At 37.7% G+C, this 10,626-nt stretch overlaps 1 long non-coding RNA gene across 2 annotated transcripts; it reads right to left on the bottom strand.

Moving 5' to 3' along the window:
* Nucleotides 1-4,112: 4,112 nt before the first annotated feature.
* LOC135767284 (uncharacterized) lies at nucleotides 4,113-9,488 on the bottom strand. 2 transcript variants are annotated; one of them, XR_010542007.2, is made up of 5 exons: nucleotides 8,321-9,488; nucleotides 7,390-7,528; nucleotides 7,218-7,291; nucleotides 5,626-5,801; nucleotides 4,113-5,497 (listed from the first exon to the last, which is right to left on the bottom strand). It is a non-coding gene; the product is annotated as an uncharacterized lncRNA (long non-coding RNA). The 2 variants fall into 2 exon arrangements; XR_010542006.2 differs by lacking the exon at nucleotides 8,321-9,488 and adding an exon at nucleotides 7,931-8,304.
* Nucleotides 9,489-10,626: the final 1,138 nt, after the last annotated feature.

Genomic DNA, 10,626 nt, shown 5'->3' with positions numbered 1-10,626 from the left:
TTTGACAGTTCTATGCTATGTTCTTTTAAATACTCCTTCTAGAAAAATCATGCAATTGACACCAAAAGTGGTCAACATGAAGCCGAGAGATTGCAGATGATAAATTGCGAAGGGATTTTTGATATCTCAAACGCTGTTCCCATGGCAACGCATCAAACTTTACTTTCATTTTAAAGGCATATTTAAGCCTTTTAGTTGACGCCGATGTTCTTTTAAATACTCCTTCTAGAATATTCATGCGATTGACTCCAGAAGTGGTCTACATGATGCCGAGACATTGTAGATGATAAATTGCGAAGGGATTTTTGATATGTCAAACGCTGTTCCCATGGCAACGTGTCAAACTTTACTTTCATTTTAAAGGCTTATTTAAGCCTTTAAGTTCACACCGATGTTCTTTTAAATACTCCTTCTAGAATATTCATGAGATTGACACCAGAAGTGGTCAACATGATGCCGAGACATAGTAGATGATAAATTGCGAAGGGATTTTTGATATCTCGAACGCTGTTCCCATGGCAACGCCCCAAACTTTACTTTCATTTTAAAGGCTTATTTAAGCCTTTCAGTTGACGCCGATGTTCTTTTAAATACTCCTTCTAGAATAATTAGGCGATTGATGCCAGAAGTGGTCAACATGATGCCGAGACATAGTAGATGATAAATTGCGAAGGGATTTTTGATATCTCGAACGCTGTTCCCATGGCAACGTGTCAAACTTTACTTTCATTTTAAAGGCTTATTTAAGCCTTTAAGTTCACACCGATGTTCTTTTAAATACTCCTTCTAGAATATTCATGAGATTGACACCAGAAGTGGTCAACATGATGCCGAGACATAGTAGATGATAAATTGCGAAGGGATTTTTGATATCTCGAACGCTGTTCCCATGGCAACGCCCCAAACTTTACATTTATTTCAGGCATATTTAGGACTCTTGGCGTGCTTAGATTAACCTAAAAGTCGGCACACACATCAGAGTTGTCGGCTGTTAATTGTGCACAAACAGGTCACACATAGGCGTGTCTCTTAAGTGGCTCACTAGCGCCCCCGTTTGTCTAACATGTGGGGTTTCTTTTACCTACAGTCCCCAAATGGGTCAGTAACAACATTAAATAGCCCAATGATATTACCCACTTGATGCCCTTGCCCACCGTGCATCGTTTTCTCGGACGCACCGTGTAGCGGGAAAAAAACGTGCGAGGGCCCGCCATTGCTGCTTGCAGCTATATTTATTCTTTTTTTTCTTTTTCTCCGACTTCAGCGGGACTTTAGAGGGCCTAAACATACTCGAAAACTCATGAAATTTTGCACAGATGTCAAGAGTGATGAAAATTTACATGTGGTGTATGCTTTAGAATAAGGCGTGAGAAAATGGCTCTATAGCGCCACCTACAAATTTTCAACGAAGCAGCCCTCGGACTGTGTTTGACGTACAATTACGAAATTCGGTACGCGTCTGTAGCATGACAAGACCTACAAAAAAGTCTCTTGGAGCGAAGCCGTAAACCAAACAGGAAGTCAGCTATTCTGAGTTATTTTTGTGATTTGGGCGCAGTTTTTGTCATTTCCAGGCGTCATACTTTAACTAACTCCTCCTACAGTTTTCGTCGGATCATCTTCATATTTGGTGAGTGTCATCTTAAGGCCTTTGTGATGCTAAATTGCGAAGGATTTGACTCTACGTAAAAATTTGTGTCGGTTCTGGCCCGACAAAGTTTGATGTTTTCCAATGAAACAGGAAGTTGCTGGAACTCATGCATACAGTGTCCGATCTGTCCCAAATTTCACATGATTGCTAAGAGTCCTGACCTGAACACATCTACATAACAATTTTCATTTATAGCCATAGCGCCACCAGCTGGCAACCTGAAGGAACATGTTTTAGCGGCACATTTTAAAATATTGAATGAAGCAGCCCTTGGACTGTGTTTAACTTACATGTACGAATTTCGGTATGCTCATGTATTATTACAAGCCCTACAAAAAAGTATCTTGGAGCAACACCCTAAACCAAACAGGAAGTCAGCTATTTTGAATTATTTCTCAGATTTTGGCTCAGTTTTTCTCATTTCCAGCAGTCATACTTTAACTAACTCCTCCTACAGTTTTCGTCGGATCATCATCATATTTGGCGAGTGTCATCTTAAGGCCTTTGTGATGCTAAATTGCGAAGGATTTGATTCTATATTAAAATTTGTGTCTGTTTCGGCCAGCCAAAGTTTGATGTTTCGCTATGAAACAGGTTGCTGGAACTCAGGCATACAGTGTCCGATCTGTCCCAAACTTCACATGATTGCTAAGAGTCATGACCTGAACACATCTACATGTCAATAGTCACTTATGGTTATAGCGCCACCAGCTGGCAACAGGAAGTGACATGTTTACAATGATTATCCAATGTCTGATCTGTCCCAAACTTCACATGATTAATAAGAGTCCTGGAGTGAACACATCTACATGTCATTAGTCACTTATGGTTATAGCGCCACCAGCTGGCAACAGGAAGTGACATGTTTACAATGATTATCCAATGTCTGATCTGTCCCAAACTTCACATGATTAATAAGAGTCCTGGAGTGAACACATCTACATGTCAATAGTCACTTATGGTTATAGCGCCACCAGCTGGCAACAGGAAGTGACATGTTTACACTGATTATGCAATGTCTGATCTGTCCCAAACTTCACATGATTAATAAGAGTCCTGGACTGAACACATCTACATGTCAATAGTCACTTATGGTTATAGCGCCACCAGCTGACAACAGGAAGTGACATGTTTACACTGATTATGCAATGTCTGATCTGTCCCAAACTTCACATGATTAATAAGAGTCCTGGACTGAACACATCTACATGTCAATAGTCACTTATGGTTATAGCGCCACCAGCTGACAACAGGAAGTGACATGTTTACACTGATTATGCAATGTCCGATCTTTCCCTAACTTCACATGATTAATAAGAGTCCTGGACAGAACACATCTACGTGCCAATATTTACATGTAGTCACTCATACACACACTCGCTCACTCACTCTCTCTCTCTCTCTCATGCTCTTACACGATGCTACCTCGCTGTCATTTGTAATTAGCAACAGGAAATGTGGCACATTATGCTACACTTTTAAATGGTTCACCTATGTTTACATGCTTAAATGCCTATTTACTACTGTTCCCTTTAATTCTTCTCATGCCACGGCGTGGCGGTGTCAGGTGTGCGAGGGCCCTTCCATCACTGCTTGCAGTTTTAATGGTCTTATTAAAATGATATCATGCTAACATTACAAAACCTGTTTTTTGATATTTTGAATTCGAAGCAAAACTTAAATAATAATAGACAAACACCAATAATGAATAATTCTGTACTTTATTGAACAATTACCCAAAACATCATTTTGCTGTAAACAGGAGAAAGCAAAGAAAAAAGGAAGAAAGTATTGTATTAGTGACTTTACTTTTCATCTTCAATTGCATTAAAAAGAACGTCTCGGTTACGGATGTAACCCTCGTTCCCCGAAGGAGGGAACGGAGACGTCACGTCGTGACCGACAAATTGGGAACTCACTTAGAGAGACCAATCTGCTTCGATATACTACTAAAACGCCAATGAACTTGGCATTGAGGTATTTGCATAATGCTGGCGCCGCCCCGCCAGGTGGTTACAGATGTGGCCTTTAAAAATGCGCGTCTCTGAGAGCAGAATGCCGCAATCACTTCCAAAAAAATTCTGCGAGATCCCGCAGAAGGGGGATTCAGTGGGGGATGCAGGAAATACACAAACCTGTAGATGGCAGTCGTGTTTCAAGTTGGCCATACTGACGACAATACCCAGATAGCAATTGACATCTGGCCCAGATGTGGCCCACATCTCCCACATTCATCTGGCTCACATACCGCGTGGAATGACGGCGATGACTCAACCTGAGTGCGCTGCCAGAAGTCAGCCATAACCTAGCCAGATATGGGCCACATTTCAGAAATGGCATGGGCCACATCAGGCCCAGATGTCAGTCACTCCACTGCCATCTGGGCCAGATGTGACCCATGCCATTTCTGAAATGTGGCCCATATCCGTCCCAGTTATGGCTGACTTCTGGCAACCGCACTCAGGTTGAGTCATTGCTGTCATTCCATGCAGTAGCGTCTTCTAAGCTGTGGCACACATCTACTCTTACTATATGCTAATTAACCTATAGTTAAGAAAAAACTAAAACTCATATAGTCAAAATTTCTTTATTAAACATTTAAAAAATCCAATACAGATAATATTTATAAATAAACATAATTATATTTGTCAAACATGTTAGTTAAATTAATATGTTATATAGTAAGATATACTGGAACCCATAGATGCATGTGCGTTGCCACAGTTACACACCTGGCCAAACTTAAAGGGTTATTTCATCCAAAATGAAAATTATGTAATTAATGACCCTCATGTCATTCCAAACCCGTAACACCTCCGTTCATCTTCGGAAACAGTTTAAGATGTTTTAGATATGTGTATACACGATCAAATATATACTGTACATCATCAAAGTAGTCCATGTGATATCAGTGGGTCAGTTAGAATGTGTTGAAGCATCGAAAATAAATTTTGGTCCAAAAATAACAGAAATTATGACTTTATTCAGCATCGTCTTCTCTTCCAGGTCTGTTGTGAACCTCGTGCACAACACTGGAGTGACGCTGCTGACATGTTATCTTGTTTGCCCAAGCTTTTTTTACAGTCTGAGGGAGACGCACACTATAAACAAAACAATCTTCACAAACATGTCTGAGGATAACACGTCAGCAGCGTCACTGTGCACGCTGTTTTTATTACCTTTCTGGAAATGGGCAGTATACCGTACAAACATTTTCAAAGATCTGTAGCTAAAATTGTAAAGCTTAATTTTACCCAGTAACATTAGATCAATGTAATGGTTGAAATGCTTTAGCTATGATTTGATCTAAGGCTATTTACTGGTTATTTATTTTGTTTGTTATCAGAAAAAAAACTGCTCCAGAGATACTCGGTTGTTATTGAATCTATGTGGAGGTCTACCCGAAGTTAAGTTTGGGCCATGAAAGTGATTTATGTTGTTGCCACTGAAACCATCTATATTAACACACAAACGTACAACTACCATCTCCTTACATACAGAACTCTGATATAATACTCAACATTTCTTAATAAACTTATAAAACTCACAATAGGGATAGTTCACTAATTAAAATTAAAACTGTAATTTTGCTCACCCAAAGGTTGTTCCAAACCTGTATAATTTATAACAGTCAGTAACTGAACAAATACATTTGATAGAGTTTGAAACATCTTGATGGTAAGTAAATGAGTTTCCATTTTTGGGTGAGCTATGCCTTTAAATCTTCTCTTTTGCCCAACGACCTTCATCTCTGTCTGTGGCAAGCTGCAACCATGTCTTAACCCAGTGCTCAATCTCTTGGTCTCAAGCAGATAGTTGCTGTTAATCTGTTTCTTCTGACTGCAGCTACGATGACAAATGTAAACAGTGAGGTAGAGAATAAGTATAAAAAAATCTAACATTTATAGGGTATACACATATTAGCTGACACCAAACATGAATAAATAACATTAGTTATTGTCAAAAAGACTTACCAATAATCAGTTTTTAGTGGTATAGTTTTCAGTGGTGTCCTGTAATGCCGCATTCTCATTGATAGCCTGTCAGACTAACTGGAGAAGTAGGTAGTTTGTGAGCAGGAAGTTCAAAATTCTTCAAAACACTGTCTTTAACTGTGGTGCCTCCTCTCAAGAATAAATTGTTTTGAAATCTGTAAAATTTAATGAAAAATGAAGAAACGAGTCAAATCTCATTTTTGAGAGGAATATAGACAAACTGTGGGGTAAAACTGATAGAGTTCCTTTGAAATACTTGGACTACTTGCACAGAGCTTTTGTGACACAGTTCTGTTTTAAAATTAAAGGGGAGCGCAGGGCAAAGCCTAATGCTTTTTGTTTTTCTCAATAATTCAAAACATACATACATAGGCCTACATATATCCTATATATTAATTACATCTTAAAGGTAAGATAACCTCACAGTTGTTTTAAATCTCAAAATGTAAGATGTTTTATAAGTAAAGTTGATTGTTTCAAATGTGACATGTATTGTGTATTCAGAAATGTATACTTTTTTCAGCAAATTTGATGGTTTACTTCCAAGATTTATTTAGTAATGATGAGGAATTTCATACTCATATAATGATAGTTAAGTGTAACTGGCTTAATTCAGTAATATATTATAAAAGTATTTGTGATTATAATAATAGCTAACTAGCTTAATTAATGTAAAATTACTAAAGTTACCGGCCCGTCATACTAGTCATTTGCTCTCAAAGTTTAGGTATACTTCACTTTCAGAGTGGGAAAGTAAAGTAACTGCATTTAGAGGCAGACAGCGCTAATTCTGTAATCTCAGTTTCACTTTTGCGTGCTCAGGGCTTTCCACACATTCACTATATTATTTAATGATATATAAATAGCATAGATTTTTTTTACACATTTTCTAAGGGTGTACCTACATTATATGAACCCTGTATGAAATGTAAAACTTTAGCTGTCACTGTAAAACACTCTGATATGTGCAGATGAGTGGGGGAGTGGGGACAATCGTACTCTGGTACGGTTCGGTCTGTTTAAGTATGATAAGTAAGTGCACCCTAATATAACTTTGTGCTCGTCTGAAAGAAGATGATCATATGTATTAACATGGATTAAATCATGCAGAAATTTTCATTATTCTGTGAACTATTATTCTATTATAATAGACTATTATTTTAACCCTGGAGAATCCACGGGTCAAATTTGGCCAATGTTAATCAATGTTAAGAGAAGGGTTCTTGGGTTCTCCAGGGTTAATTTTCTATTCATCCAAAAATCCTGAAAAACACTAAAACATGAAGCAACACAACTGTTGATAATCAGAAATGTTAATTGAGCAGCAAATCAGCGTATTAGAATGATCTCTGAAGAATATTGTGACACTGAAGACTGGAGTAATGATGCTAAAATTTCAACATTAATCACAAGAATAAATTACAGTTTACAATATATTCACATTATAAACAGCTTATTTACTTTGTGATAATGTTTCACAACATTTCTGTTTTTACTGTATTTTTGGTCAAATAAATAATCACAAGCTTAAACTTTTGAATAGCAGTGTATAAGTTTGAGGTTTTACTTACTAGTCATATGGTTCAGAGATGTTTTCTGACAGGTCTGTTCCAACCCTACTGCTCGGCCATTAGCATGGACAAATCTACAAACATAACATTCAATCTGTCACAGAGAAAACAATATATAAAATATGCAGTGTAAGATTTACTTATTTAATATTGCTCACACAATGCTACTCACGTTTAGATGTCAACATCTTAAAATAACTGTGATAAATGTGGAAAATTTGAAAAGCAGTTTTCTACACCTGTCTGCAACTCCCTTCAGAAAATGTTGAAATCTTGAGCTTCTCTTCTATTATAGAGGGTTTTTGTCACTCCTGAAATCAGAGAACAACATGTCTGTATTTGTATACGATAAAACATACGTACTAACGTTAGTAGCTTCAGCACTCCGTGCAATTTAACAAGGTTTAGACTAGGGGTGTGCATTGGCACTGTCCTCACAATTCGATTCAATTACGATTCATCAGGTAACGATTCAATTCAATTCGATTCTACGATGCATTGCGATGCATCAGAATTCTACTGTACACAACAAGGCAAGTGCAACTATTCTCAACAAAAACGGAAGCTTAGCAGCTTTAAGACAATGACAATTATATAGCTGAGATGAGAATTTACACACAGCGTAAGTCTTGTCTAGTTGATCATTAACTTCGTAGAATCCGAAATGTGCCCATATGTCCACTTTCCATGGAAAAGGGTGCGTTTTTATTTACCTGTCTATCACTGTCATCTCTCTCCGCCTCAGCCATCTTGATTGTTGTTGTTATGCTCCCGGAAGTAATTGAAACAACTTTATTGTCCACTCGAGGCCAGAAAATAAACAGTGACATACATAATCGATTATGGCACTTTGCTGCATCGATGCTGAATCGTGCATGCCCGCATTGCGATGCATTGCCGAATCGATTATTGTTGACACCCCTAGTTTAGACGTTACAGTACATCGCATATTTAGACTAAATAAATTTGCGTACTTCCAGTCATGCACTGACAACGTTAACAAAGACTTTGAAACCTCTCATCTATGTTTTCAAAAGCCCAAACGTTCATAAACAAGAGCAAAAGCTAACGCTTATAGACGGTTTCAGCAGTAACATACATACAGTAAAGAGGCTTTTGTGGAAAACACGTAACTTCCGTTAAACTCTGCTAAGCAAAAATAACAACAAAGTCCTAGCTTATAACAAGCAAATTAACAACACGTATATTACATTGGAAACAAAAAAATATTTTCGACGAGTTATTTTTTCAAGAGATCAGTTTAGCAAGTAAACCAACAGAAACCGGAAGCACAGTTCCGACCGCATGTGCGGAAACATGTTGGGATGGTAACGAACTTTTCTCAAAGACACAAGCCATTTATATGAGGTAAATATATAACAAAAGCGTGTCAACAACAGGTTTTAGTATTATTTGTGTGATTTGATGGACTAAACTTACTTGAAAACAGCGAAGAAACCGCGGGAGACGGAGCTAGCTGTCCTCGTGCTCCTTCAGTTTCCATGGTAACTCCCTTCGTGATTTAAAGGGGCAGGACATGTTTCGCGTGCACAGCATAGCCATTGGCCTATTATATACATGGTAAAGCCTCACACCATTTACATAAATAAACATCTCTGGAATTAGAACAGTACATAACACTTTAAAATATCTTTAAATTGTTTATAAATCGTAAAAACTTATTTGGTTGTTCTGTGTACTATTCATCATTGCCCCATTGCAAAGTGACACATCTGCATGTGATAGTGGGACGATTTTGTATTGTTTTGTAGCACTTTCTATTTATTCTACAATTTGTTTTTTAATCTTTGCTTTTGTTAAAGATGTACTTTATCCTATTCTTAAAGGTCACATAACATTTTTCTGCTAAGCTATAAAAGGTTAAATAGTTCACCCAAAAATGAAAACTCTGTCATCATTTACTCACCCTCATGTTGTTACAAACCTGCATAAATGTCTTTGGATCCCATTCACTTCTATAGCAGGAATTGGAAAAGTAATACTATGGAAGTAAACGGGGTCCACGAACAGTTTGGTTAAACTTGAGTAGCCTACCTATCGAATAGTAGTGTGCATCCTTCAAATCTCAGAAGAGTCTTTTATATCAGATTTATAAAAGACAGATCAGTTGTTTACAAAAAAGAGGAGCTCCTGGAAATAACTGTTATTTTTACCCATTCTATCAAATTTTAAGCTACAAAGAGCAAAACTAGTTTTAACTTGTCTATAACTTGGCAAATGACCGTGGAATAAGTGGGATAATCAATGACTTGCTGTGCATTAAAGGATTTTAAATGGGGTTTGGGGTTCTTTGCCTCAGCGTTGTGCATTTACAAGTCTTTAATGCAGGGCAAGCAGTTAATTTACATGCAGCGGGTAAAATTGAACTCGTCACCATTTTTCCTCAGTTACCATATATTTCTAAAGGTGTTATTGACATTAAATTTTCACCAGATGTTGCACATAAATGTAAAATTTTTAGCTGACTAAAACAAGCTGTTCTGTTACAGGGCTCAACGCAAATAATTTTTTATACTGGCCCGGTCGGGCCAGTGGTTCAAATTTTTCACTTGCCCTGCCAAAATTTTCACTGGCCCCAATAAAAAATGTCAGTGTCACATATTTAAAAATAATAATTTAAAAGTCAAATATTGTATACATATAAAACAGATATGTTCCAATTAAAAAAAGGCTCCCAACTTTTCTGCTTTACCTGTAAACTGACAGCAAATTGTGCTAAATATTGCATAGTTTCTTTCATCGTGTTTTACCCAAGTAAATGTCTGCTTCAAAGATGCTAAATACATTGATGAAAATATATTTTAGTGACTGAGGGTGAAGCACTGGCCCGATCGGGCAAGTGACAATACTTTTTACTTGCCCGAACATCTCTCACACTTGCCCCGGGCCACAGGGCAGTCCTTTATGTTGAGCCCTGTGTTAATGGATTATCAAAAAATTGTCGCCTAGAATTCTTTGAGTTCTGTGCCAGAGTCCAAGAAGATCTGATAGACAAAGCTGTCTGATTATGATAAATATGGTTGAATTATTTGAGCCGAATATGAAGAAGCCTAGCCCTGTCAGATCTAGAAGAAAAATTACAATGGAAAAAATTCAGCTGCCTTCCTTTACATTTTAAAACCAATAAGCTAACCATGCAGCATATTACATATCTGGCCCATAAATAAACCGAAACACACATAAAAACAGTCTGATGTCAACATAACCATAAACCAGTAATATCTGGCCCACACACAACAAAAAGCCATCACTCATCCTAAACCGATTTGTCACACAAGGGCCAGGACTGGCCCAAACACAACAAGCCACAACTCACGCTAAAACCGGGTTGTCGCACTCAGCCGTATCTGGCCCACACACAACAATCCACAACTCAAACTACAATTGG

The sequence above is a fragment of the Paramisgurnus dabryanus genome, chromosome 6, assembly GCF_030506205.2.
Source record: "Paramisgurnus dabryanus chromosome 6, PD_genome_1.1, whole genome shotgun sequence".
Lineage (NCBI taxonomy): Eukaryota > Metazoa > Chordata > Actinopteri > Cypriniformes > Cobitidae > Paramisgurnus > Paramisgurnus dabryanus.
The sequence above is the reverse complement of the archived record's forward strand: the minus strand, read 5'-3'. Positions and strand labels throughout refer to the sequence as shown.